This window comes from Pelodiscus sinensis, chromosome 3, assembly GCF_052426305.1.
Source record: "Pelodiscus sinensis isolate ZL-2025 chromosome 3, ASM5242630v1, whole genome shotgun sequence".
In the NCBI taxonomy this organism is placed as follows: Eukaryota; Metazoa; Chordata; order Testudines; family Trionychidae; genus Pelodiscus; species Pelodiscus sinensis.
The window spans coordinates 108,408,000-108,435,480 of NC_143054.1; the positions used below are offsets into that span (position 1 = coordinate 108,408,000).

General features: G+C 42.6%; 1 protein-coding gene across 4 annotated transcripts in view; it reads left to right on the forward strand.

The window, feature by feature from the left end:
- TAB2 (TGF-beta activated kinase 1 (MAP3K7) binding protein 2) overlaps positions 1-27,481 on the forward strand; it is a 121,073-nt gene that overhangs the window by 2,774 nt on the left and 90,818 nt on the right. For all 4 annotated transcript variants that reach the window (XM_075924405.2, XM_075924406.2, XM_075924404.2 and 1 more), the window contains exon 2: positions 9,175-9,253. The gene's annotated coding sequence lies outside the window, so the exon portion shown is untranslated. The remainder of the gene's footprint in view (positions 1-9,174; positions 9,254-27,481) is intronic.

The window sequence follows — 27,481 nt, forward strand, 5'->3', positions numbered from 1 at the left end:
AGATAGTCATAGTGTACACGTCCAATTTAAAGAGATGACAGATCCTAAAAAACCTCTTGTCGTAGTTGGCAAGCCAGTCCTGATTGGCTGCTGTATTGCTAAATGCTACTGCATTTTAAATAGTGAAGTTAGGGTGTAAATGACTAACCATTTAACCAGTAAGCCGAAGCCTGTCTGTTAATGGTGTCAGTTACACTCAGCCTCTCAAGGAGGCAGCTTCGCTGTGGCTGTCTGTCTTTCTTGAGAGGAGGGGAAAAAAAGCATTAGAAATGGAGATGGGAAATAAGCTTATCACACACTTCATCTTGCTGGCAAAACAAGTGCTCCAGTATAATATGCTCAGTAGTTTTTCAGTTAGAAACTTAGTGCAATTCTGTGTCAAAATAAGAGAGAATTATTTCAACTAACGTATAAAATTAGTACTGAATTTTTTGAGATGTTATGTTATCAGTTTTTATAGCAGTATGGAAAATAGGGATCTCCTTTATATTCTAGAGAATAGATAAAGATCATATTTCAGTTTCTTTAATGAGCAGTTTTAAAAACTTGCTTAAATCCTAGTAGCAACATGTGTGGAATTTAATTTTTCTCTTAGTCTAACTTCAGGAAAATGAATGTTTCAGAATGGACAGCATTTATGCTGTACTTAGTATCCAAAGTACATAAGAATGTTTGGTTTAGGAGTAGAAATTAGTATAAAATACATCAGACAGTTGTTTGTCAAACTAGTAGAGTAAAAAAAACACATACACTGGTAGCACCTTAAAGATTAACACAAAAATATAGATGGTATCATGAGCTTTCGTGGTTTTTCCCCAGGAAAGCTCATGATACCGTCTACATGTTTTGTTAGTCTTTAAGGTGCTACTAGACTATTTGTTTACATTTTTCCAGTTACGGACTAACTCGGCAACCCACTGAAGTAATAGAGTAAAATTAAAGCTCTAAAAATCTGTTAAATTTAAGCAGTCAATGTATTGCTCAATTTCTTACTGTTTACAAAAAGAAAACTGCAGCTATTATCAAACTAGTTTCTATATGTATGTGCTTAGATATTTGTAGGCTCTCCAAACACTCAAAATATTAGTGCCTGCCCATTTATTTAGAATAGCAAAGAATTAAACATATTTAAGCTTACAAATCAATGTCCACTTGCTCATTTAGCTCATATTTTCAGATGCAGCTATTTGGAAGTCTCTAGCTTTTTAGAAAACGGAAGGGTTGGTTCCCCCCCCCCAGTAAATGAATGTTGAATGCTGAAAAGCATTTTGGGGCACTTGTCCCAAAGCTGATTCATGTACCCTTCTGGAAATATATCAATATCAGTGCAAAGCTGTCAAGTAATGAGGGGGGGTGTGTGTGTGTGTGGGTGTGTGTGTGTGTGTGTGTGTGTGTGTGTGTGTGTGTGTGTGTGGAAATACTTACCATTTATATGTACTACTGTTTTTGAGGGCCATCCTTCACAGGTGACTACTATTCTAAGGAATCATTGTTATACATTTGTATACTAATGCCTAAACAATTCTCTAATCCAGTGTTTCTCAGTGTTCTACAGGCCTGCTTTGGGAAAGCCATTAGGACGCCCGTGCCTCTTTGTATACCATCCACAACAATGGAACCTCATAACTTCCAATGGCTCCAGTTTGCTGTTTTCAGTCAATAGGAGCCATGGGAAGTGGTGGCCTGGGTCACATTGCTTCCTGAGGCTCCTTTTGGCTGGAAATGGTGAATCAGAGCCAATGGGAGCCATGAGACTCCATGGCTACAAACCCTTTAGGTAAACAAACCAGTGCAGGACCACTAGTGGCTTTCCCAAAGTGGACCCGCAGAACACTTTGAGAAACACTGCTCTTACCTAACACATGGTTCGCCAGCCATTTCCAATTCTTTATCATTTGAAATAGAGCAATAATTGGCTCTAAAATTAAATCATAAAAGTAATTAAACTGTGGGCCCCGAACCTCCAGTACTCATGTTACAACAATAATACAGTTTTAAGTAGTATAATAAAAATGTTCATATGTGAAACTGCATGGTAGCTGACATTCATTTACATACTTTTTCTGTCTCCTGTTCCCATGGGTTAGTAATGGGGTGGAAATGGGTCCATCTTGTAACTCTTTTTAAAAGTGTTAAACCAGAAAAAGCAAGCAGTTCTGTAATGAGTAAACTTCCTGAAGATATGCACCACAATTCCACTGTCATTTTTACCCCAAATCTTTTTTTCTGCTAATCCTACACTTAGTGTATGTTTTCACTGCAGAAACTTGGTTTTAAACTTGGATTAGCAGTTTGATTTCCACTCCAGATTCTCATATAAGCTTTACTCAGTGCTTTACTAAATCTCAAATGAATTATCAGTTTGTGTACTTTCAAATAACTGGGCTAAATTGGAACTTCTGTATACATAAGTTAATCATGAAAAACATTTTAACAATATTAAGTTGACTGCAAATGGAGAACGCAGTGGGCAAGAACTTGTTGGCAGATACTACCAAGTTTGCCTTAGCAAGTATCGAAGTATATAGTCTTAGTGGATGTTGCTCTCTAGTGGGGAAAATGCTTTTATCATTATCACTGTAATCTCTTCATTGAGAAATGTACAGATGTGTAGTATAAAAAAAATCTAGCCTCAAGCTCAAGAAAGTACATGAGCTATCTGCTCAGTCATACAAGGGACAAACCTGAGAGAATAGCTCTGATGTGGAGAGTCAAAAATGCATTCACCAATAGCAAATGCAATTTGTGGGTTGGTATAGTGAACCAACCTCTTTTCCCTTAGTCTTCCCTGGTCTATACAATAGCAAGTTCTAATTGTGGATGCTTTTTTGTGAGTCTGGTGTGTAAATCTCCCATAGTGTAGTTTATAATTATTTAGCTGACTTAACCAGTCTTCTGATAGTGTTCTTTCAAAGGTATAATGTACCTTTTAAAATTTCTTTAACAACTTAAACAGAAATTGAATGGGAATGAAAAGTGAATGAAAAGTACAAGCTGCCGCCTCTGTATCTGAGGCAGCAGCTTAGGGCGGCAGGAAGGAGTCAGTGTAAAAACCAACTCCCTGTGCAGCCCGGCTATCTGCCACCCCATGCTGCTGCCTCCAATACAGATGTTGCTGTGGAGAGGCTGTCATGAAGCAGTCTGTGTGCAATGGCCTGGGCTGGCAGTGGACAAAGGCTAGTCTGGTAGCAGCCCCTGTCTGCAGGGGGTGGGGAGGAGATCTGAACTCCGCGGACAGGGGCTGCTGCTGGGGACAAGCTTCTGTCTGTGGCAGGCCCAGGCTTGCCCCCAGACAGAGGCTGCTCTGTGGGAAGCCTCTGTCCACAGGGAGCTTGGGCCTCCCCTGCAGCAACACAGGGCCTGGTGGGAGGCAGCACTGCAGAGCCAGTGCTGGGGGAACTGTCTTTTAAGAGGCAGTGTGGGAAAATGTGTGTAGTAGACAGCATAAACTTACCAGTTAATCTTTATTGGTTAGTCATATAGTTGACTACCCCTTGACATCCCTATGGTTTAGGTTAATGTTTATCGGTTAACATCCCTAAATGAAATACCACATTTTTTTTTGATCTGAGTAAATATTTTTAAAGTTTTGTTATCAGTCTGCTTCATGAGCTGTGACTTGGTTAAGGTGTTGAGCCTGATGAATATCTCTTGTTTTCCTGTAAGTTGGCTTTTATTTTATTTGTTTAAAAAAGCTTCCTACAGGATCTCCAGACCAGGGCTTAAAACATTTCTGTACCACTAGCTCAGCAGCTGAGTTTGTTGGTCCTCTCGGAAAACAAACAAAAAATACAGTTGGGCAAGGCAAAGGAATAAAACAGTTTTACATTGTATCTGTATGCTGTACAGATGCATTTGCCAAAATCAAATTTCTGTTTAAGCTTTATTACTATTTTTCTGGCTTTATTCCACTCTCCTCTACTATTGGTTACATAGTATTTTGTGTATAGTGTTACCTCGTTTTTCCTTTTCTGTATCTTGTGCTTTTTAATTTTCTCTATTGTATTCCTGATTCTCTCCCCAAACACTTTGTTCTGTCTGACATTTCTAATTTATCTCCTCCTCTCTTGCACATCTCCCCTTGCATTCACATCTAATATATGCACCCTCATCCAACTCATGACCCTTTGTCTCTTCCCTCCCCTCTCTCCACATTTATTCCCCCTCTTACTTTCCATTTAAAATAGCCATCACCCTTGATTTCCTCTTTTCAACCATTTGTTGGTTCCAGCTGTTCTGCTCTTCTATTCCCATCTTAAGCAAACAGGGCAGGCTCCTTGAATGTTCTTCCATATTCATTCTCCCTTTTAAAGAAGCATTAGTAGTTCTTTTGCAGCCCTACTCACATGTTTGCCTTAGGGGTAAGAAGGTAGAAATCGCAAAGGCTTTGTTCACTGGCCTCATTCATTTCACTCACCAGCTACAACGTAACTTTCCCTGAATTGGACAAATGGATTAGTTTTTCAAGCCCAGGTTGTAGTCTGTATTAAGCTATGCCTCTGTTAGTAATCTCAGTGGATCACTTGCCAGTATTAGCACTGATGGTACTCCTAATGTATATGTGGTTTCTACAGCTGAACCAGTTTTAACTTCCCTGCTAAATTAAGTTGACAGGATGGTAGTTAGAGAGATTTTTGAAATTATCAGCATGAAACAATTCTTTTCAATACTATTGTAAGAAGATGCCCCTAAATTAGTGTTTTGGGGATGGCCCTTCAGCCAAAAAAAGAGGATGTGTGGGTCTCTGAAGATTTTATTTTGAGCTGTCATGCTAAATGACAGTGTGGAAATCATTTTGCTTAACAAAGAACATAAGAACGGCTGTACTGGGTCAGAGCAAAGGTCCATCTAGCCCAGTATCTTGTCTACTGACAGTGGCCAACACCAGGTGCCCCAGAGAGGGTGGACCGAAGACAGTGATCAAGCGATTTATCTCCTGCCATCCCTCTCCAGCCTCTGACAGACAGAGGCCAGGACACCATTTTATCCCCTGGCTAATAGCCTTTTATGGACCTAACCTCCATGAAATTATCTAGCTTCTCTTTAAACTCTATTATAGTCCTAGTCTTCACAGCCTCCTCTGGCAAGGAGTTCCACAGATTGACTACACGCTGTGTGAAGAAGAACTTTCTTTTATTAGTTTTAAACCTGCTACCCATTAATTTCATTTGGTGTCCTCTAGTTCTTCTGTTTAGGGAACTAATAAATAACTTTTCTTTATCGGCCCTCTCCACACCACTCATGATTTTATATACCTCTTATCATATCCCCCCCTCAGTCTCCTGTTTTCTAAACTGAAAAGTCCCAGTCGCTTTAACCTCTCCTCATATGGGACCCGTTCCGAACCCCTAATCATTTTAGTTGCCCTCTTCTGAAAACTTTCCAAGGCCAAAATATCTTTTTTGAGGTGAGGAGACCGCATCTGTACACAGTATTCAAGATGTGGGTGTACCATAGTTTTATACAGGGGCAGTAAGATATTCGGGGTCTTATTTTCTATCCCTTTCTTAATAATTCCTAGCATCCTATTTGCCTTTTTGACCGCCGCTGCACACTGTGTGGAAGTTTTCAGAGAACTGTCCACGATAACTCCAAGATCTCTTTCCTGATTTGTCGTAGCCAAATTAGCCCCCATCATACTGTACGTATAGTTGGGGTTATTTTTCCCGATGTGCATTACTTTACACTTATCCACATTAAATTTCATTTGCCATTTTGTTGCCCAATCACTCAGTTTGGTGAGATCTTCTTGGAGTCCCTCACAGTCTGCTTCTGTCTTGACTATCCTAAACAGTTTTGTATCATCTGCAAACTTTACTACCTCACTCCTTACCCCTTTCTCCAGATCATTTATGAATAAGTTGAAAAGGATTGGTCCCAGGACTGACCCTTGAGGTACACCACTAGTTACCCCTCTCCAATCTGAAAATTTACCATTTATTCCTACCCTTTGTTTCCTGTCTTTTAACCAGTTCTCAATCCAAGAAAGGACCTTCCCTCTTATCCCATGGCCATGTAATTTACACAAGAGCCTTTGGTGAAGGACCTTGTCAAAGGCTTTCTGAAAATCCAAGTATACTATATCTACTGGATCCCCCTTGTCCGCATGTTTGTTAACCCCTTCAAAGAACTCTAACAGATTAGTAAGACAGGATTTCCCTTTACAGAAACCATGTTGACTTTTGTCCAATAAATTATGTTCTTCTACATGCTTCACAATTTTATTCTTTACTATTGTTTCGACTAATTTGCCCGGTACTGAAGTTAGACTTACCAGTCTGTAATTGCCAGGATCGCCTCTAGAGCCCTTTTTAAATATTGGTGTCACGTTGGTTACCTTCCAGTCATCAGGTACGGAAGCCGATTTAAAGGATAGGTTACAAACTACAGATAATAGCTCAGCAATTTCCCATTTTAGTTCTTTTAGAACCCTTGGATGAATGCCATCCGGTCCCGGAGATTTGTTAACATTAAGTTTTTCTATTTGTTCCAAAACCTCCTCTAATGACACTTCAATCCAGGACAGTTCCTCAGATTCATCATCCAAAAAGGACGGTGTAGATTCAGGAATCTCCCCAACGTCCTCCGCCGTGAAGACTGAAGCAAAGAAATCATTTACTTTCTCCGCAATGGCTTTATCGTCCTTGATTGCTCCTTTTATAGCTCGATCATCTTGGGGACCCACAGGTTTTTTAGCAGGCTTCCTGCTTCTAACGTACTTAAACATTTTGTTATTTCTTTTTGAGTTTTTGGCTAGCTGTTCCTCAATCTTTTTTTGCTTTTCTTATTACATTTTTACACTTGATTTGACAGTGTTTATGTTCCTTTCTATTTATCTCACTAGGATTGGACTTCCACTTCTTAAAATATACCTTTTTGTCCCTCACTGCTTCTTTTACATGGTGGTTAAGCCACAGTGACTCTTTTTTAGGTCTCTTGCTATGTTTTTTAATTTGGGGTATACATTTAAGTTGGGCCTCTATTATGGTGTCTTTAAAAAGTTTCCATGCAGCTTTCAGGGATTTGGCTCAAGTCACTGTGCCTTTTAATTTCTGTTTAACTAACCTCCTCATTTTTGTGTAATTCCCCTTTTTGAAACATTTTGCTGTCAGCTAGAAGCCTACACGAGGATGGAGTCTCGTGCCAGGCACTGTACAAATGTGTAGTAAATAAAACTCTGCCCCCAAAAGGCTCAGTCCTATGGTATAACAACATCATCGTTTATCCAAAGGATTTATTTTGTGTTGAGGGTAAAAAGACTTTAAACTTAAAAAGTGGATTTTAAATAGTCAAGTATTTTACAATAGCTGAAAGCTTAGTGGTTATGACTAAATATAATTAGTTCTCTGGTAATCTTAAGTCATATCTACCCAGGGAATTTTTACAAAAAAACATTACTAATGCCTGTTCACAGCGCTGCTAATAGTTTTGGTAGTTATAATGCAGCTGGCTCTCTGATAACAGTTTTCAGCACTGTCCTGATACACTGCTGCCATGTAATCATGCTGAGCTATGTTAACTATGGCATTACCGTGTTGGAGTCTGGTTGCACTTAATGTGATTCCATGTGTAGGTAGGGCTTTAAAGTACAAATAAAAACTGACCAAAGTGATAAATTTTGAGCTGCTCTCCTATGACTTATCACTGAGAAGCCCTGGGTCAAATTAAGAATATAACTGATGAGCAAATTTTAAATCTGGTGAAGTTGTGCTGTTATCTTAAGCAGAGTTTAAAGTCAGTGGGAGAGGGAGGAACTGTGGTTGAACACAGTTCCTTCTCCTTTATAAACAGCAGACTTTGTCTTCATTTCTCAAGCTTGAGGGGAGTGCATTTCTCTCAGGGTTCCCCTTTTAGTGGCTTGTGAAGTAAGGACAGTGGAATTTGAATTTTGAACAAGATAACTTAAACAACAGTGGTCCTGTAGCACCTTAGAGACTAACCAAAAAATATATAGATAGTATTGTGAGCTTTCATGGGCGCAACCCACTTCTTCAGATGAGACATATGGAGCAAGAGACAAGTGGGTTGTGCCCACAAAAGCTGATGCTACTATCTGTATATTTTTTTGGTCAGACTCTAAGGTGGGACAGGACCATTGTTGTTTGGTTTTGGTTTTTTTTTTTAAAGTTACAGACTAACATGGTGAAGAAGAGGCATTGCTACTGCCTGGCTGGGAAATTTCTGGTCTTGCAAGCTGCCTTCCCAGTAGATAGAACAACAGCATCAACTGATCGGAGACAAAGTCCCTTATCTGTCTCTTCTACAAAAGTTCTTTCCATTAATAGCTCCAAGAAACAGTGTGGATACAAGAGCAGACACCAGCTCCTTCTTCTCTCCTCATTCAAGAGGGGAAGGAGTCCAGGATCCCTGTAAACAGTGTTATCTCCTTCTCTTCAATGCCCTGTAGTGAAGTGGATGTGGACTTAAATTTAGGTGAGGTAAAAAAAAGTTTTACATGGGAACAAGAGTGCAAGGATGTATGATTAAATAGAACCTTGGAGGGACCAGATGCAGCCATGTGCCAGACAAGAGGAATGAGTTTGAGAAATCCAACCAAATCAAAACAAACAAAACTCCCTAATCAGAAGAGGAGACAGGGAAAATGGGAGTGATATAAAAGGATGTACAGAAAACTCAGTAGACACAATAACCCATTTTAAAATGATTGTTGCTTAATTCCAATACATTGTGCTCTTCAACATTTTTATACTGAGTATTTTATTGTAGGTGTGTGGCAGCAGGTTAGGGGAGATGCACAGTCTGAAATATTTTTGAGGCTAGGGTGGAAAAAACTTGCCCTGAGCCTGCTTTTTCGTTTTGTTGGTCTCTTTACTAGCTTTTATTCTGCGTCAACAAGTTACAACAAAATCATAGATAAGTTAAGTGGTTTTTTTTGTGTTTACTTAAAAATAGACATTTTATAATATTTTCTAAAATGCAACCAGTTAGATATTTTTAAAAATGGAGGGGAAGGATGCTTGAACCCTCCATTTTTGTTTTTGTAGCAATTCTGTTCTCCATCCCTGCCAAATTGAAAAGATGACATTTATAAGAATTGATAGTGGATTATAAGGTGTTATGTACATGTACAGTTGCATGTAGTTTATCTTGCTTGGTTGGCCCTTCATTGGAACTTTTCAGCTACATTTCTTTTCTTCCCTTTCTCTCTCATAGTACATCCCATCACCATAAGATGATGCAGTGCTACATCATGATATTACTTTGAGACCTGTTCCCGAGACCACCAAAACTGGTGAGCTTCCTCTTCTGCTTTGTTTTACTGTGACTACTGTTTATAGGGATTTGGGAACATAACTGCCTTTTTGCTTATTCAGTCACCTTTGGAAGTGACAGATACTGTAAAGGAAAAACAATATTTTTGTCACATTTGATTAAAATATTGCAAATAGTAGGGTTGTCTGATATTGAAAAAAAATCACTGCTGCTATTTAGGAAGCTGTCAACTATTGTTGAAACCATTTTTCATGAAGTGGTGATTGAAATGGAGGTCTGAGCTGAAAGCTACCTTAAACAAAAGCAAAAAAAAAAGTTGCATTTATGGATGCTGTGTAACTTCCGTACCTCCTGGAAAAAAGTTATCAGGAGGTATGGTTTCTTAAACAGGTTCCTGTAATCTAATGCTGCTGCAGAGATGTTTAACAGATTGTTAAATAGATATTCTTGTCTGGCACATGGCTGCATCTGATATATGGCTTGAAAAATCTCTTCACTTAGGGTTAAATGGAACCTTTTCTAGTCTGCCATCAACTTCTAGTCTGCCATCAATTTCTGCAGAATCTAAGGTTTCATGTAAAATTTCTAATCCTTCCTGGTTACAAAGATAACCTACCAAGTACTGTATTAACCAAAGTTGTATTGTCTCAAGTTTGCAGAAGTGTAATGTGCCTCTCCTTCAGTTTGCTTTGCAAACTACAACTGTGTGAGATTAACAAAAATTGTCAGTTTCAAAACTTTTATTGAGAGCCCTAATGGGCAACATTGAAACTGGTACGTTTTGTTTTTTTTAAACTGTACAAGGAACACACATTGAAGTTGTTCCCTGGGAGAAGAGGCTAGGTGAAGAGACATTCCTGTGGAATCAGCCAGAAAGTTAGAGTAAACTAGTTAAGAACAACACAAATCCCTGAAGCAGCAAGCACTGCAGTTAAGGATTGAAATAGTGCAATCTTTAGGGACTGGAGATGGCTGAGGCATTTCAACTGTATCACTTGTCTTGTGTGGTTCACATACAGCAGTGGTTCCCAACCTTTAGAGGCTCCCGGGCGCCCGGGAGGTGGGGCCACTCACGCGCTGGGCGCCTGGGGGCAGGGCCGCTCATCCGGGCGCACGCCAGGGGACTAGGATGCCCTTGCACCTGGCACCGGTGTGTGTCCTAGGGCCGGGGCTGGGGCCGCCCGAGCGCCTTGTGCCGTGGGCCCGGGGCCGGTGCTGCCGCCCGAGCCACACGCCTGGGGCCGGCACCGGCGCCACTCGAGCACCACGCTCCCTCATGTGCCCCGGGGCTGGGGCCGCCCGAGCACCGCGCACCCAGCGCTGGTGCGTGTCGCGCACCTGGGGCCGGCGCCTCCTGTGCGCCTGGGGGCGGGGCCGGTCCAGGTTTTCGGCGGGCGCCAACGAATGCCCCGGCGTTGGGGACCACTGACATACAGGATTCAGGGACTTAACCCTGTAGGATCCTAGCATTCTTCCATTTCCTAGCAAAAACGAGGATGGCTGGCTTTTTGTAAAGCATTATTTCTGAATGTTGGTGCCCCATCTTGCATTTAGGAGTAATCAGGTGGGGGTTTTGCCATTTACTTCAGTGGGACTAGGATTTCACTGTCTCCAGCTTGCTTAGTAGGAGACTAGCAAGTTTCACCTAACAGCACTTCATGAATAAGGCGGAACAAAAGTGAGAGAAATAACTGTAGGATGAGTTAGGAAGTAGTTTGTAAATGTAGCTCTTTTTCTTTTTTTTTAAGGGAAGGGAAAAAGATAATTAAAGCAAAAGCTCTAAGTGAGACCAGGTAAAGAGGATTTGCAGAGATACTTCAGAGTTAATACTGAAATACTTTTTACTTCAACTAGCTTTTCAGTTAGTTACATAATATTTGACAATTACAAGATACTGGTGAAATGTAATGAATAAAAGTGCTATTCAGTCAGTTATATAGAGTTAAACTTGGAGAACATATGAAATAGACATTTGATTAACATTTTAAACTAAATATAGAATACAGAGTATACAACTATTGTGTCTGTTAAATTGCTAGCTAAGGATTGTCTCTGTGCATTACCATATGATCATGGCAGCATAGGCTTCATTCTGGCTACTAGGTTTAGACCTCAGTGTCGCAGGTATTGAGTGGATTTTTGACAAATGCATGCTTAATTCAGGTCTTGACATATGTCTAAATACATTTTAGAACTGCACACTGTCATATGAAGATGTTTTAAGGTTAATCAAGCCCTAACTGGTTTCTAAAATTTGACTTTAGTTGTTCCATGACAGTAAATAGACTGCATTATGCTTGGAACAAGACTATACTTACATTTTTACTTTTAATGAACTTCCCTGTGATCTACAGTATTTTGAAGTCAAAATAATACCAATTGGTACTAGCAGAGTTGATGAAGGCTTCCTTCCTGTTGAAACTGGCTAGCAGACCAATACAAACTGTAGCTTGTGTTTTCTTTCAATGCAGATCCAATGGCAACTCTGTGGAATGTGTCTTCCACTCCCTAGCAATGAGCAGGAAGTGCTTGCCAATACAAATGAGATCCTGAAATCTTCAACTTTTCTCTACAGAATATAGTTTTTACATTGTAACAGTTATTTAGCTAGTAAAGTAGACAGGAGTATGCTAACATGAGTTATTGTAAAACTTGTTTTCTGGTATGAAGTCTGTTGGGAATCCCAAAGAAATGGCGAGACAATATTTTAGTTTTCTGTCTCAGGTACCCTAGTGATGTTCCCTTTTAAAGACAGGACATTGCTTTAGGTTGTCATGCTAATGTATGGTAAAATACTGTTTTAAGTCATTGCTGTTAGAAATACGATAGTGTAAAATTATAGAAATGTATGTCTCTTTTCCAGCAGATTAATCTTTCTGAATTTTATTTCAGTACTGGTTTGTGCATTTTTTTCTGAGTTTGGTAGAAGTATAATGTTGCAATTTTAATTGTGCCCTTTGAATTTAAGGATTTGTATGCTTGCTTATATTGAGGATTTTATCCTCTTATCTTTACCTAATCTATCTAAAAGCTTTGTATTGTGTTAAGGGATGATAAACTTTTTCCTTTTCTTATTTGTCCCAGGAAAGAGAATAAAATAGTCTCTTATCATGAAATTAAGCTTGAAGTTTTATTCATTCTTTTGTTCTTGCCAGTTTCTGTGGAAAAAGTCCACATCTGCATTTTTAAATTAGCCCTGCCCATAACCCACATTTTAGTATTTTTGCAGGGAAAGCATTAAAAGATTGGAATGGGAAAAATTTTAATCCTTCTCAAATATGAGGTTAAGTCTTATCCTGTACCACTTTATCTGCATAAAATTGGTCTTCTGCTCTTCTAAAAGTTGGACAGTTTTCGTTAACTGAGGATCTTTGGCTTTGTTATATAGTGGTATACCTCCTTTATCTTTCAGTTGATAAATATTCAGACCTTCACATATACTTCTCTTATGAAATTGTTGAAAGCTGCCCCATACATCTTCATAAAACTGAAGTTTTTAGCTTTGTATTTTTCACTTCATGAAAACATCTGATTCCTTGCCATGGCTATGACTAGAAAAAATAAAATTACTTGTATAAGCTGGAGAGAGTAACAAATAGCTATAATATAACCATTATTTTTACTTAAATGAAAACCACGGGAAACATCAAATTATCTTACAAATATTGATCACCATATTTGTTTTGCAGTATTTCTCAGATGTCTTTGATCTTGGTTCCTATATACCTATGTATCAAATTTAATTATGAAAATGCCAACATTCCATAAGGCGTTTTGGGGCTTTTTTGGAGGGGGGGAAAGGAGTTATTTGAGAGGGGTTTTGTTGAAAAGATCAGTTTAATAGGGCCACATGTATTCCTTTTTTATCACATGTAGAAGCAACACCTTATCAGCAATGTGAAAGGATAACTGGTAAACATTATCTTTATTGGTTGATGCTTATTGGTTCTTGTTTAACTAGTGGGGTTGGAACAGATCTCTGCCCAGCACGTGAAGGGGGCTGCTTCAGTCCCGCAGGGCCTGCTGCAGACACGGGTGATTCAGCCCAGCCAGAGTAGCTCTTTTCCGTGGTGGGTCTGGGCTCACCACAGGCAGGAGCTGCTCCAGATTTCTTCTCTCCCCCGCCCCCCCTTCCCTTTAATCAGTTAATTGATTAAGCATCATGTTATCTGGTTAAGCAGTTATTTTACATCCTACCTAACCCTTACTACACAATTGTACTCCTAGAATGAAAATTTGAATTTAAAATTGTTTAGCCATTGTTGCAAAGATAATCTTCCAAATAGCAGGAATATAAATTGAAGCATAATTAGGTTCCTGAGCTTGCAAACAGCATGGAACAAAAACTGCTTACATTCATTACAATAGGATATTAACTCTCTAGAATCTAGTCATGACAATTTACATATTGACATGGTTGGTTATTCCCCTATATATAGAAGGGTTGAACCTTTCTAGTCTGGAACCCTCAGGACCTGACCTGTTCCAAACAAGAGAATTTTCTGGAGCACAGGAGGTGAATATTGTCTAGCAGCATTACCAACACTTCCACGGATTACTATGCTTTTAGAGGACATTGGGGGGTAAATTAGACCTAAATAACAGCATAGAACACTAAGAGCTAGATTGGTGGCTGTAAACAAACTTTGAGACCATGGGAAACTTGGCCATACCCTTGAAAAGTGGACATCCAAGTAACTAAAATCATTCTGGATTACATGTTTCTGGATGAGAGAGTTGTGGATTAGAGAGGTTCAACCTGTGTTAACAAACTAATCTGATAACTTCACAAACTAGTACCTCTGACGCCTTTTGGAGTGCAAAACCTACCACTGGTTTTCACTCAGCTGCTAAATCCTCTTGTTCCTTTTGATGACTTTTTATGATGAAGCTTTTATATTGAAATTATCAGGGCTTGACAAGTGGTGGCGAGCCCCGCTTGCCAGCTGCGCAGCTTGGCGTGCTGCGTATGCGCTGATCGCGCTGCAGCGCCATGCCGGGCTAAAATCTACTCACCATGGGCGAGTAGATTGCCCTAATTGTCGAGCCCTGGAAATTAGAAAAATGTGTGTGCTGAAAACAGGAGTGTAGATAATAACAAAATAATGCACTGAATGCTGTAGTTTTTCATATCTAACTTAGTACAGACTTTCATTTATGTTTATACTCAGCTGGCACAATTTCTGAGATCTCATCCTGAAATAGAGCAAAACAGGGATTTTGATATAGAATTTAGGTCTAGTGTTCTCAGTATTCTTGTCTATAAGGTGTTTCTATAATGAGTCCACCGCCCTAAAAATGTTTTTTCTCAGTTCCTAAAAATCTCATCTTGGTTATCTTCAGCTGCAGCATCCCTATGGAATACATACTGGACTGACCAAGACAGCCAATTAGTCTGTAAAAGTAGTAGGTACAACTTTTAGTTCTAGGAAAAATGTAATTAAGTTCCCTGGCTTGGGACTAGGTTTTATTTCAGTTCCAACTGAACCAAAGGCTTCCTATGTGTCATTGATTAAAATGCTTAATATTTTTTTACTTCCATTTCCCATCTTTAAAGTGGGGATAATACTTCTTAACAGGAGCTTTTAGGATAAATTCATATATATGTGAGAAGATATTAAAATCCTGCAGTGATGGGAATTATGTTGGTTTCTAGATAATGTGTCTGAAGCCTTGTAAGTTAGAATGGGCTTTTGAATTCTGACTGAAAGTTGTTTTGGAGGAGCCAGTAGAATTCATGGAGAACATGCGTGCATTACCCTTTGCTCAGGAAGGATTGTGAAATAGTTTTTCTTATCTATTTATAAATGGGTAAATTGGTGTACAGTGCAGTTAACTAGGCAGAAGTCACACATCAATGACAAAATCAGGACTAGAGCTCAAGAATCTTGATTCCCTAGTCCCCTGCTCTTGCCACTGAATAACACTCCTAATGTTAGAATATCAGTTACTTGCTGGCTATGATTAGGAACCTTCCAAATTCAGAACCATGAAAAATGCACCATGGACTGTGAAATCTCATCTCCCCCCACCCTCCAGGGAAATCTGGCTGTGTTGGGGAGTGGGGCTCCTATTGTGCACTTGGCTCTAGTTGCTAGTCTTGGCCAGACTGGGGAGGGATGGGACGACTTCTCCTGCAGGAGCCACTCTTGGGCTGAGTCGGCACCATCTGTGGGAACCTCCCACAGCAGTGCAAAGCTTTGTGTCTGCACTGACTTCAGAGCCCAGTGCAGAAATAAGGGTGCGCACTCAGAGTTGGGCTTATGCAGCAGGGGAAGTTTCCTTGGGGCAGGGGAAAGGTTCTGATCCAGCCCAGGAGTGGCCCTTGCATGAGAAGAGGTGGAAGTTCTGTCCCTCCCCAGCATGGTCAGAATCAAGTAACTTGAGCCTAGTGATCTAATTGGAGTTCCCCACTCCTACAATAACCTGATTTCTCCAGGGGAGATCAGGTTTCATGGTCTGACTCATTTTTCATGGTTGTGAATCTGGCAGAGCCCAAATCATAGATATGCAAATCATTAATATTCCAACATGAGGTCTGCTTTGGTTTCATTTTCAGTTGTGACCCTTTACATTCCTTAAAGTCCAGTTACTGAAAATATTCCTAATCTGGGGTCTAGTCACAGTGGAGCAGCAGACTAGACCTTGCATCCTCTGAAACAAGTGAGTCGTCCTATGAGAAGATGCTTGAGTGATCACTTGTTTTCCCCACCTCGCCATGATGCTACTGTTTTCATATTTAAGGGGAAGATCTAGACGTAAGAGATGGGTTGATGAAAGATACTACTTTGACTCTTCTCTCAAGGCCTATTTTATCTGGTCTTAAGAGTGTAGGTTGCTTCAGTAGCTGCTACAGTCTGTGCTGAGGAAGTAGGCCAGCGGCCAAGCAACTTAACTGCTAGTAAACTGACCAATCTTAATTCTTTCCATTTACTCCAGGCATCCTACCCTACCTTGTATTTTGGTAGGCTATAAGGATATTTAAAAAAATAAGATGTGGAGCTGTCTTCTATGGACTTACTTGGACTGTCCTGGAAAATGCATAAACGACTTGAAGAGATTCTACATTTTAGCTGACATTTGGATGCTACCCTTTGGAATGCTTCAGGAGAGACTTTTGAGCAAACCAGCAAATTCCCCTCAAAGCTACAGTTCTGCCCAGGCACTTCTCATTCACATTTGGAGCAATGCTGCTGCATCTAGCATGTGGCCACAGGGCTCATTCAAAAAACTCATCTTAAAAATTGTAGGGTATGGTTCAAGGAACACATTTTCAATTCATAATAAAATGGAAAATTTTTCACTCAATACCGTTACCTTTTAGGGACACAGGTTAAACACCTAAAATTTAAGCAAATGATCATGGGAGAAGGGGATGCCAGGTCGCAGCAGGGTGATGGTGGGTGATCATATTAGTTATGTGACTTTTGTATGTACCTCTTTTGTTTTCACATATGGGGCATGTCTAGACAACATCTCTCTTTCGAAAGAGGGATGTAAATTAGGCATATCAAAATTGTAAATGAAGCTGGGATTTGAATTTCCTGTGCTTTATTTGCATAATGGCGGCTGCGCATTCTTTCGAAATCAGGTATTTCAAGAGTGAAACTGCAGTCTAGACATGGTTCTTTTGGGGGGGAGGCGGAATCCTTTTTCAAAAGATCCTGTAAACCTGAGGGGTTTTTTCGAAAACCGTGTTTAGATTGCGGTTTCACTTTCAACATATCTCTTTCGAAAGAGGGATTTAGTCTAGACATAGCCATACTAAATATCTTCAGAAGAAGACATGGGATAAGAAGGGAAGCAGCAAAGGAAAAATAAAATAGTAGACTGGAGGTAACATTAATAGGTCCAAGTAGTCCAGTCATATGCACTGAGGTAAGACTAAGTAGTATTCAGACCCTTCCTAACCCATTCTTAATAACTTCCAATGACAGAGATTCCACAGTTTCTCTAGGTAACTTGTACTGGTGCTTACCTACCCTTACAGCTAGGAAGTTTTTCCTAATATAAAACACATCTCCATTATTGCCGCTTAAGCCCATTACTTTTTGTCCTGTTTTCAGTAGATACGGAAAACAAGTTTTCACCCTTTATAACAACCTTTTATGTACTTGAAGGCTGTTAACATGTCCCCACTCAGACTAAACACAACCAATTTTTGAATCTTTCCCTCCAGATCATGTTTTCTAGATCTTTAATTTTTGTTGCTCTCCTCTAAGCTTTCTCCAGGTGGTCCACATTTTTTCGAAAGTGTGGTGTCCAATACTGTACACACTACTGGACTTGAGGCCTGATCAGGACTGAGTAGAGTAAAATAATTAATTCTTGCTTACTACACTCCTCCTAATACATCCCAGAATGCTGTTTGCTTCCCCCCCAACAGTATTACTTTAACTTATATTTAGTGTTTGATTCATTGTAACCACCAGATCTTTCTGCAGTACATGTTCTTAGGCAGTCATTTCCCATTTTTGTATTTGTGCAATTGATTATTCCATCATAAATGTAGTGCTTTGCATTTGTCCTTACTGAATTTCATCCTACTGTGTTTTTCAGACCATTTCAGTTTGCCAACCTCATTTTGAATTCTAATTCTGTCCTCTTAGCATTTGTCCCTCCCAGCTGAGTAGCATCTGGAGCAAGGCTGGGCAAAATATGATCTGGAGGCTGAATCCAGCTCGTGGGAGCCTCAGCCAGTTACCTGTCTGCTCTGCCTCCCACTCGGCACTCAGAAAAGTTTGCTGCGGGGTCATGTGTGTGTCCATGAATGCTGAGAGCCCAAGGAGTGGCTTCTCACACTGCCCTTGTCCCCAGTAGCTTGCATTGGCTGGATTCCGGCCAGTAGCAGCTGCCTGTTAGCAGGATCAGCAGCATGTCAAGTGCCCCTCCTCTTTATCCCCCAGGCTCACAGTGTTCAGTTCACAGCAGCAAACATGGCACCTGAAGCTTCTCTGACCATGTACAGAGGCGTGGAAGACAGGGACTTTGGCTAAGAAACCTACTGGCTGGTAGCCACCAAGATAAGCATCTCCAGCCAGAGCCTACCTCTTGCACCTCAGCCCTTCCCTCCCCCAACCCTCTTTCCTCCCTTCTGCACTCCTACCCCATGTAACCCAAACCTTTTGCACTTCTGCTCCAGTCTCCATGCACACTCCTAGACACTGCATCCCCTCTTATACCCCTCCTCAGAGTACAGCACCCTCTCAGACCCTGTACTCTTTCCTCTTACACCCCTCCCCCAGGCCAGAATCCTCTCCTGCACCCATTCCCCTCTCAGATCCTGCACCACAATTCTGTCCTAGGTCACAACCCAAACCCCTGTTTTTGCTTCCCCAAGTCATATTCCCCTCCCAGATCCTGCACCCCATTCTGTTGCCCCAGATCAGTCCCATTCCTTCACCCAAACTCCCTTCCAGACCCCAATCCCTTGCCCTAAGCTCCCTTCTGCACTTCCTCTGCATCTCAGACCCTTGCACCTCCTCCATTAATATAATGGAAGAGTTTGGCCCTCAACCACTTACCAAAATCTTGAAGTCTTTCTCTCTGTTGGGGACAAGTCTTTGGCTTCTACACTGGCTTTGTCTTTGAGTTTCTCCTCTGAGCTCAATGTAGAGGGGTTATGTGGAGGGTTAGTGCTCATTTTCCATTGAATCTTCAAGAATTTTGACTCCGTTCATTGATTGTATTTTGTTAGAGCAGTGGTCTCCAACCTTTTTACAGCCAAGATCACTTTTTAAATGTCAGAACAAGCCAAGATCTACTGCCCCTAAGACCCCACCCCTTCCTTGAAGCCCCACCCTCTCTGTTCTCCTCTCTTTCTGTCTCCAGCCCTTATACACTTTCTCAGGGTACAGCTACGCTGCCAGTTTTTTTCCAATGCTTCTGTAGGAAGAGGTATTCCCAACATTTGGCCTGTCTAGACTGGACCAAATGTTAGGGGGAGTCTGAAAGAGGGTTTTTTCTTATTCCTTGTGGAACGAGGAATACAGGGGTTATCGAAAGAGCATGTTTGCTTATCCACTAAAAAAGCAGAAGAACAAACGTGTCCCTGGACGCAGAAGAGTTTTTCTGGGATACCTCTAGAATCCCAGGAAAAACTCCTGCAGTCTAGCTGTACCCTCACTGGGTTAAGACAGGATGTGTGGGCTCTAGGGTGGGAATGAGGGATTTGGGTGTGGGAAGGGGTGAGAGGTGCAAGTTCTGGGAGGAAATTTGGATTCATGAGGATGTGGAGATGGGGATGCTGGCTCGGGGAGGAGGCTCCAGGCTGGGGAGTGTTGGGGTCGGGGAGAGTTGGGGTACTGAGCAAGCCACAGGTGTGTGGATGATGCAGAAGTGTTGTGGCAGAAGACTGAGGATGTGAGGGTTTGGGGAGGAGTTTGGGCAGGAGTTTGGGGATGAGTGGCTCAGGACAGGGGGTTCCAGTGTATGATGACAGGCTCAGATTTAGGGTCGGGGGAAGAGGTTTGCAGGAGTGTTATGATGCTGCAGCCAGATGGGGGCTTGGCCCCAATTGATGGTTTGTTGGCCAGGCTTCATTTTTGAATAAAATGTGAAACACAAAAAGTTTCAGCATTGTCTTTATAAGAAGGGCGGGGAACCTGTTTTGGGGCCGGGGGCCACACAAGTGAGATGCAAAAAAAATAACTCCTCCTCCCCCCTGCCTCGTTAATGTGGCTCCAACTGTACTGGTGGGAGCAGGGGACATGGTACTGGGGAAGGGTGTTAGTGGGGGGAGGGGACGGGGTTCTGTGGCTGGGGACAGAGTGTTGGTGAGGGCTGGAGACAGGGAGTCCCTGGCGCGCACCTCCTCCTTGGACGACTTCTCCTCCTCCTCCTCCTCCTCCTCCCCCCCCCCCCCCCCCCAGCAGGGCTGGCTTTAGGAAGTGCAGGGCCCAATTCAAACAATTTTGATGGGGGCCCGCGGCAATTTTGCTCGAGCGCAAAAAAAAAGCATGCACAAGTTTCAACGGGGGGGGGGGGAGGAGGAGGTCATACAAAATCCCCAGCTACCTCCCCCGCAAAGCCCTGGAAGTAACTAACACCACCCCTCCTCCCCCCCACACACCCTGCGTCACAGGGAAACCCTGCACTCAACTCTCACCACCTGCGGCAGGCAGCTGCTGCACTCCTCCGGGGCCAACGCCCCCTCCCACAGTGCACGCAGCACACTTCCGGGTTCAGGGTGCAGGGCTCCTTTAGGCATTCGGGCGAATTGGCCTAAGACCGGCCCTGCCCCCAGCAGCAAGTCTCCGGCATGCCACAGACCTGGGTTGTGGTACTGCGCTGGCTGAATGGGGGAGGGAGAGCAGCCAGCGCACTTTTGGAAATCCCAGAAGTGGCACAGCTGCCAGATTTCCTTCCACACAGCAGTAAGCTGGTACTACCTCTATTGTCACTGGAGGTAGGTCGTGGGGCTTCTTGGGGGTGAAGGGAAATTGGGGGGCCCAAATGCCTTGCGATTGACCAGTCGATCGCAATTGACGGGTTGGTGACCACGGTGTTAGAGGGATGTAACTGATGGTATTCAAGTTACCCAAAATACTACTAGAAGAAAATAATCACTGCTAGTGTTGCTTGCTTTTTTTTCTCTGCCTGCTTTTTCCTTCTCTTTTTTATACCCTTCACAGAAGAAAATGATCCCTTTACATTGTCATAGCCATGTCTCTTACACAGCAGTTCTTATTTATGCTTTATAAAATCAGAATGTATAAGTATAATTTTGCTAGTGTATTTTTATATTGAGTGAATGAATTCGGCAGTCTTTTCATTCCTGAGTAAATAATAAAATGTGAACCTGAGTGTGCGCGCCATTACTGCAATTCTGTGCCAAAGTTAATGCTTTGCAATTTGTGTACATTGCTAAATGACCTCTCAGTACAATCCATTTGGCATTCTCCATTCAAGGGAGGCCCAGAACTGGAGTTGCAGGGTAATTTCAGGACAGGATGAAAGGTACACTGGCAGAACTGTTTGAGAATATGTTCAAACTGCCTTGCTGCATATACCTGGACTAAATTAATCCTAAAACGAGTGAGTATGAAGTACTTCAAGTTTCCAACGAACATAAGGCTCATTACATTTAACATTAATATGTTAGTGGAAGGAGATGAATGCTCAGATTCTGGTTTCAGTTCTCTTTAGCAGATTGATATACAATGGCAAACTCCTTCAGTTTTCTAATGAACACTCTCTAAGTTGTAAAGTGTTGGTAGCTTCTGAAGACTTCAGCTGCTAAACTGAACATCTATTTTGACTTCTCAGATTATTTTAGGCCAATGTCAAGTTTTACCCAAATGATGTAAGAAGAGTGAGAGTTGTTGAAAGGCATTTGGAAAACTAAAAACGAGTAGTTCTGTGGCACCTTAGACACACAGGGTACGGCTAGACTGGGGGGGGGGGGGGAGTTTCGGGATACCAGAGGTATCCCGAAAATCTCTTATGTCCAGGGAACACATTTGCTCTTCTGCTTTTTTTTGTGGAAGAGCATATACTCTCTTTCAGAAGCTCATGAATTCCTCCTTCCATGAGGAAGAAGGGAACTTTCAGAAGGAGAGGGGTGTTTCTGGAATTTGGCCCAGTGTAGATGGGCCAAATTTCAGAAGACTCTTCCGACAAAAGTATCAGAAAAAGAAATGCAAAATGCAGAGTGCACTTTGCGTCTTTTTTTCCAATAGATCCTCGCACTGGTCAGTGAGGAGAGAGAAACAGTAACAGGAAACTTGGAAAGGGCAGAGATGCTCAATGACTTCCTTCTTTGTTTCGGTCTTCACCGAGAAGTCTGAACGCCTAACATAGTGAATGCTAGTGGGAAGGGGGTAGTTTTAGAAGGTAAAATTAAAAAAAGAACAAGTTAAAAATCACATAGACAAGTTAGATGCGTGCAAGTCACCAGGGCCTGATGAAATGCATCCTAGAATACTCAAGGTGCTGATAGAGGAGGTATCTGAGCCTCTAGCTATCATCTTTGGAAAATCATGGGAGATGGGAGAGATTCCAGAAGACTGGAAAAGGGTAAATATAGTGCCCATTTATAAAAAGGGAAATAACAACAACCCAGGAAACTACAGGCCAGTTTAACTTCTGTGCCAGGGAAGATAATGGAGCAAGTAATTAAGGAAATCGTCTGTGAACACTTGGAAAGTGGCAAGGTGATAGGGAACAGCCAGCATGGATTAGTAAAGAATAAATCATGTCAAACCAATCTGATAGCTTTCTTTAATAGGATAACGAGTCTTGTGGATAAGGGAGAAGCGGTGGATGTGGTATACCTAGGCTTTAATAAGGCATTTGATACAGGGTCCAGGAGAGGAGAGGGGAGGGTATGGGTACAGAGGATTCTGGCTTGGGTGAGAGGTTCTAAGAGGGGGTGTAGGGTCTAGGAGGAAGTTGTGACCTGGGAGAAGGGGATGCAAAGGGTTTGGGTGGTGGCTTGGGGGAGGGGAAGAGAGTGGGGTGCCAGAGGCAGACTGTGGCTGGGTGGCGCTTACCTAGGTGGCTTCCAGCCAACAGTCCTTCAGGAACCTGAGCTGCAGTTCCAGGCTGGTCAGCTGGCTACTCCATGTGGCTCTGCTCTGGGCACAGGGGAGGGGTAGGTGCGTGGATCAGATATTATTCCCCCTGCTTCAGGTTGCATGCTGACTCCCTGGGAGTGGGGCTAGCAGGGGCTGCTGGTTCCACTCCTGGGGAACAAGCTACAGAACCCACAGGGAAGCCACCTTCCTAGGAGCGGGGCCAGTAAGGGCTGCTGGCCCCACTGCTGGAGAGGCAGCTTTGCTGCCACAGCAACACCCTGTCTCTGGGAGAGAGACTGCTGGTCCTGCTCCCAGGAAAGTTTAATTGCTCCCTCTCTGGGAGAGGGGCTGCCAGTCCCACTTCCAGGAAGCTTCACTGCATGCTCAGCAGTATAAAGCATAGCGTGCTGTAGCGCATGTAACTGTGTTTAGCAGTTAGTTACATTTTTAATTGCATTTTGATATCCTTAGTAGCCTATCCATCATACACTGCCCTCTCTATTGGCTCCTAATACATTTCTCACTTTAATTCATTGTCCTTTGCCAATGTAGAGAGCTGTGTCTGACCAATATGGAGCTGCTCTGATTTATGTATACTACATGCTGGCCTAGTTGTTGAGATACTTACTCTGTATACATATATTGGGTTTTGTTGAATAGGTAGCTAGAAGAGGAAAAACAAGCAGGAAGAGAGCACGGCTCAAGATAAACCATCTTTTGATAAACACTAAAAAATGCTATAAATGTTGATGGGCATTTGTCTTGAAGTGCATAATAGGATTTCTGATGCTCATAGGGATGACTGAAATGGCTTCAGATATGAGTTATTAGACCAGACAAATTAAAAAGCCTAAGGAATAGGGGATCTGAAACTGAACCTCTCAATTGGTCTTAAATGGAGACAATGACTGGGAAAGAACTGTCCAAAATTGTTTAAATATGTGTTTGCTAATTTGACTTTTGGAACTTTGAGCAAGAAGTATGTTGGGGAAACAGTGGATGAGCTACTAATTGGTTTGGGTTTTATTCTGGCTAATCAGTACTGGAAAAAATCTCTCAAACTTAGTGGAAACTCCTTTAAGGAAATAGCTCAGATGAGATGCACACTTTTGTAGGCAATTGATTAATTGTGAATAAATTGTTTTCCCTCCCCACACTTCGTTCAGGTAAAGCAAATAGTTTTATAGGTAACTGATTTGCAGTGAATGTATTTGCTATTCATTTGCTAAATGTAGCAGCAAATAGTAAAAAAAGACAGTTTCAGTGGTCAGTGGGGTTTAATTTAGCACTTTCAGAAATGATGATAAAAGGCTCTTGTGACTGCTCCTGTCTTGGCCTAGCTATGTTTCAAAACCCTTTGCATATTGGACACAGATGCTGGTGCTTATGGTTTGGGGAACAGACTTTCACCTTGGCTCCCTTCCTGAATCTGAGACTAGCTGTGGAAGTTGAGTCTAGAAAAATTGTTAGAGATGAATTCCCCTATGCCAACAGCATGGTAGGTGCTGCCTCAGCTGACACATTCCACAAAATCCGTGGGCCTTCTTCAGAAGCTGATTGAATGGGCCTCTTACTCATGGCTGAAAGAGTTAATCAGGAAGTGAAAAATCACACTAGGATTTGGATGGAAATAAAAATCAACCTTGGTTGGTGATGTGAAAACATCTTGACAGAAGGACAATATGTATGTAGATAGTTAATCTTACATCATTTTATAGAGTGACCAGATGTCTTGTTTTTAAAGGGACAGTTGCAAATTTAAGCCCTCCTGCAGGTATCCTGACAATGGGGGTGGGTTTGCAAGGCTGGTGGTGGGGCAAAACTGCTCTGTCTGTTGTCCATCAGTGCAGCCCCCAGTCTGTGGTGGTTCTCAGCCAAGAAGCCTAGTCCTCCATCCCATTTCTGGCAGGTACTTGCTGCGAGCTGCGGTGGTTGGTGAGAGTGAGTCAGGAGCTAGGTAGTGGCTGCTGCCTACCGATTGGCCTATTACATGCTTCCCCTTTGCTGTCCTCTATGCTTTGCCCCTTCACTTCCTCCCTACCTTTGCAGCTCCTTCATATCACCCCGCTCCTAGTGCTGTGTGGAGAACCAGTCCCTGGTCAGAGTGCTCAGCTCACCAACAGCCTGGCTAACAGGCTCCTTCCTTCCTTCCTCCAGCCTAAGACACAGGCTAGGAACAGAACCCTGTGTGTACAAGCCCTGGCATGGCGAAGCCTCACCATCCCTCAGCTAAATTCTGGAATGGTGGGGTCCACAAGGGGAAGCAGTTTCCGGCCTGCTTGTGCCCCAACTCTGCAGGCTCCACAGCAGCCCCATGGGTGTGGGCTTAGTTCTCTTCACCCATCCTCTCGTTTCCCCCCACCCTGGGGAGCATGGGGCTGCTTCATCCCCTAAGCACTCTCCCCTGATGAGCCTCCTGTCTAGCTGGTTCGCAGAAGCCCTTGGTCAGGCTGTCTGAGCCCTGGTGCACAACACATTTTTAGGGCTTAATCCCTTCCTGCCTGTGCTGTCACTGAATGACAGAGTGGCTGGGGTATATCAGTGGCCAATAGCAGCCTGGAAATGATAGCTGACTTCTGACACTGTTCAGGCAGGAAGGGGACAAACTGTTCCCAGACACAGGGGAGTAGGGGTTGGGGAAGAGATGAGCTCTGCAAAGATCTGGGCCAGGTCATCCCTTCACCCCCTGACCCATCTCTCCCACACAGTGCCAAGAAACTGCAGCTGGCCACATTGTCATGCTCCCATCTTCAGATTTCAGCCAGGGTTCATGTGACCTATGTACCTCCCCATATATTGCCTCAGGGGCCACCATGTACTAGGAGAGGTTGCTCCATCCTGAAGACCTAGCCAAGTGTGGAGAGTGGAGAGTACTGAGCAAGGACAGTCTGGTTAGTCATTCACACCCCCTTGTGATAGATGTGTATGGGAGTGTCTCACCACTTCTCTCCATGTGAACTGTGGGTGGAATTAAAAATCACGTTCAAATGGATGTGTGAACACAGCCTTTGCTTAACCTAGTTGTAAGAAACAAGGAACCACATCTAAAACAAAGACAAAATTTGCCTTGAAGTTAGCACTGGGTGTAGGGTAGAAATGTAAGTAACTAGTCAAGTCACTACTCAACTACTTGCTTTCTCCCCCTTTCCCCGACTTGCTGCCTCTGTATCAGAGACAGTACGGGGTGGGGGGGGGAGAGCAAGAGCCAGTTTCCACAGGAGGGAGTGACAGGACCCAGTGTGAGCCAGGACTGAGCAGGCTGCGCTTGCACCCAGACCACCTGGTTCTTACTACATTTAAAAGGCAGAGCTGCAGCAGGGAACCCGACTGCTCAGTCCTGGCTCATGCTGCCTCTGGGAGTTAGCCTGTTTATTGGCTAGTTGAATAGCTAATGGAAATTCCATTGACTACTTGATTAGTTTATTAACTGCTACTTAACATCCCTAGTGGGCAGCATTTACTACTGGTATGGTAACCAGGTTGGAGGGGCAGGGTTGCCTGTGTGTGTAAGAGGGAACAAGCTTGTACTAAGAATAGGCAACAGAGAGGCAAAGGCAAGCGATATGAGAGTCAAATGTTAAGATGAAACTTTTGCCATTCAGAGATGTTTACCTCCCTCCCTGAAACACAAATGTTTTGTCACAATAGGTGCCAGAGTGAACAGAATGCAGGACAATGTAGCACTTTAAAGACTAACAAGATGATTTATTAGATGATGAGCTTTCGTGGGCCAGACCCACTTCCTCAGATCAAATACAGAGTGAACAGTGCATTGTCAATAGGAGCACACTCCTGCCAACAACACATTTTGCTTGTTGGGAGTATTTTGTTGGCAAAAGAGATGGAAAAACACCGTTACGCTGCCTGACTTTTAGCAGCTTGGCTCTGTTGACATGACATTTAACCTTTCCCCCTTCCCTCCACAGTTTTTTTGTCTTTATAAGAAGCTCGTAATGTAGTATGCTTGATTTAGTATGTTGCACCATACAAAAGGAAAGGCAATATAAGGTTCTTACTTTTTAGCACCCCAACATATCTGTGTGAGCTACAGTTTCTAGTAAAAACTTAATTTTAAATGCTTGTTTCACTGTTTGTGCTTCCCAGTCTCCATTTTAAATTCCACGTTGAGGAGGGAGCTACACCAAGGCACTGGCATGCAGTCTGCTATTGGAGCAGCAATGAGCAACCAGGGCTAGTGAGTGGTGGTCCCTTCAGCTCAGTGGGTGCAAGATTGTAATCGGGCATGTGCATGAACCATGACCCCAAGAATAAGACTAACTACATTGCACTTGATTTTCCTTTATCGCACCTTTTCAATACATAAGTGATCCATTATTAGGGTCAAATTAAATTGCTGACAAATTAAATTGCTGACAAAAGTAACAAAGAAGTAGAGGGAGTACACAGCTCTTACAAGGTTGTATGCAGTCAGCATGTACTTCACACATGCTCTTCCTTTAAATGTGTCACTTCTCATTTTGATAGTGGCTACTTGAACCTCCTCCTCCTTCTCCCCCTTCCTCCCCGCATTTCCCGAGGGCCGTGAATTGGCTGATTCATGCTTTGTCCCTTCTCTTCTACCTTCCTCCTAGAGCTTGAACACCACAAATCTGCTTATTTTCAGTGTTCCAGCTCTGGGAGGAGCGAGGATGGTGTGTGAATCATCTAATTATAATTCAAAGCACTTTGAAAGTACTTAGAGGGGAAGGTGAAAGTAAGGGCTGAGTGCA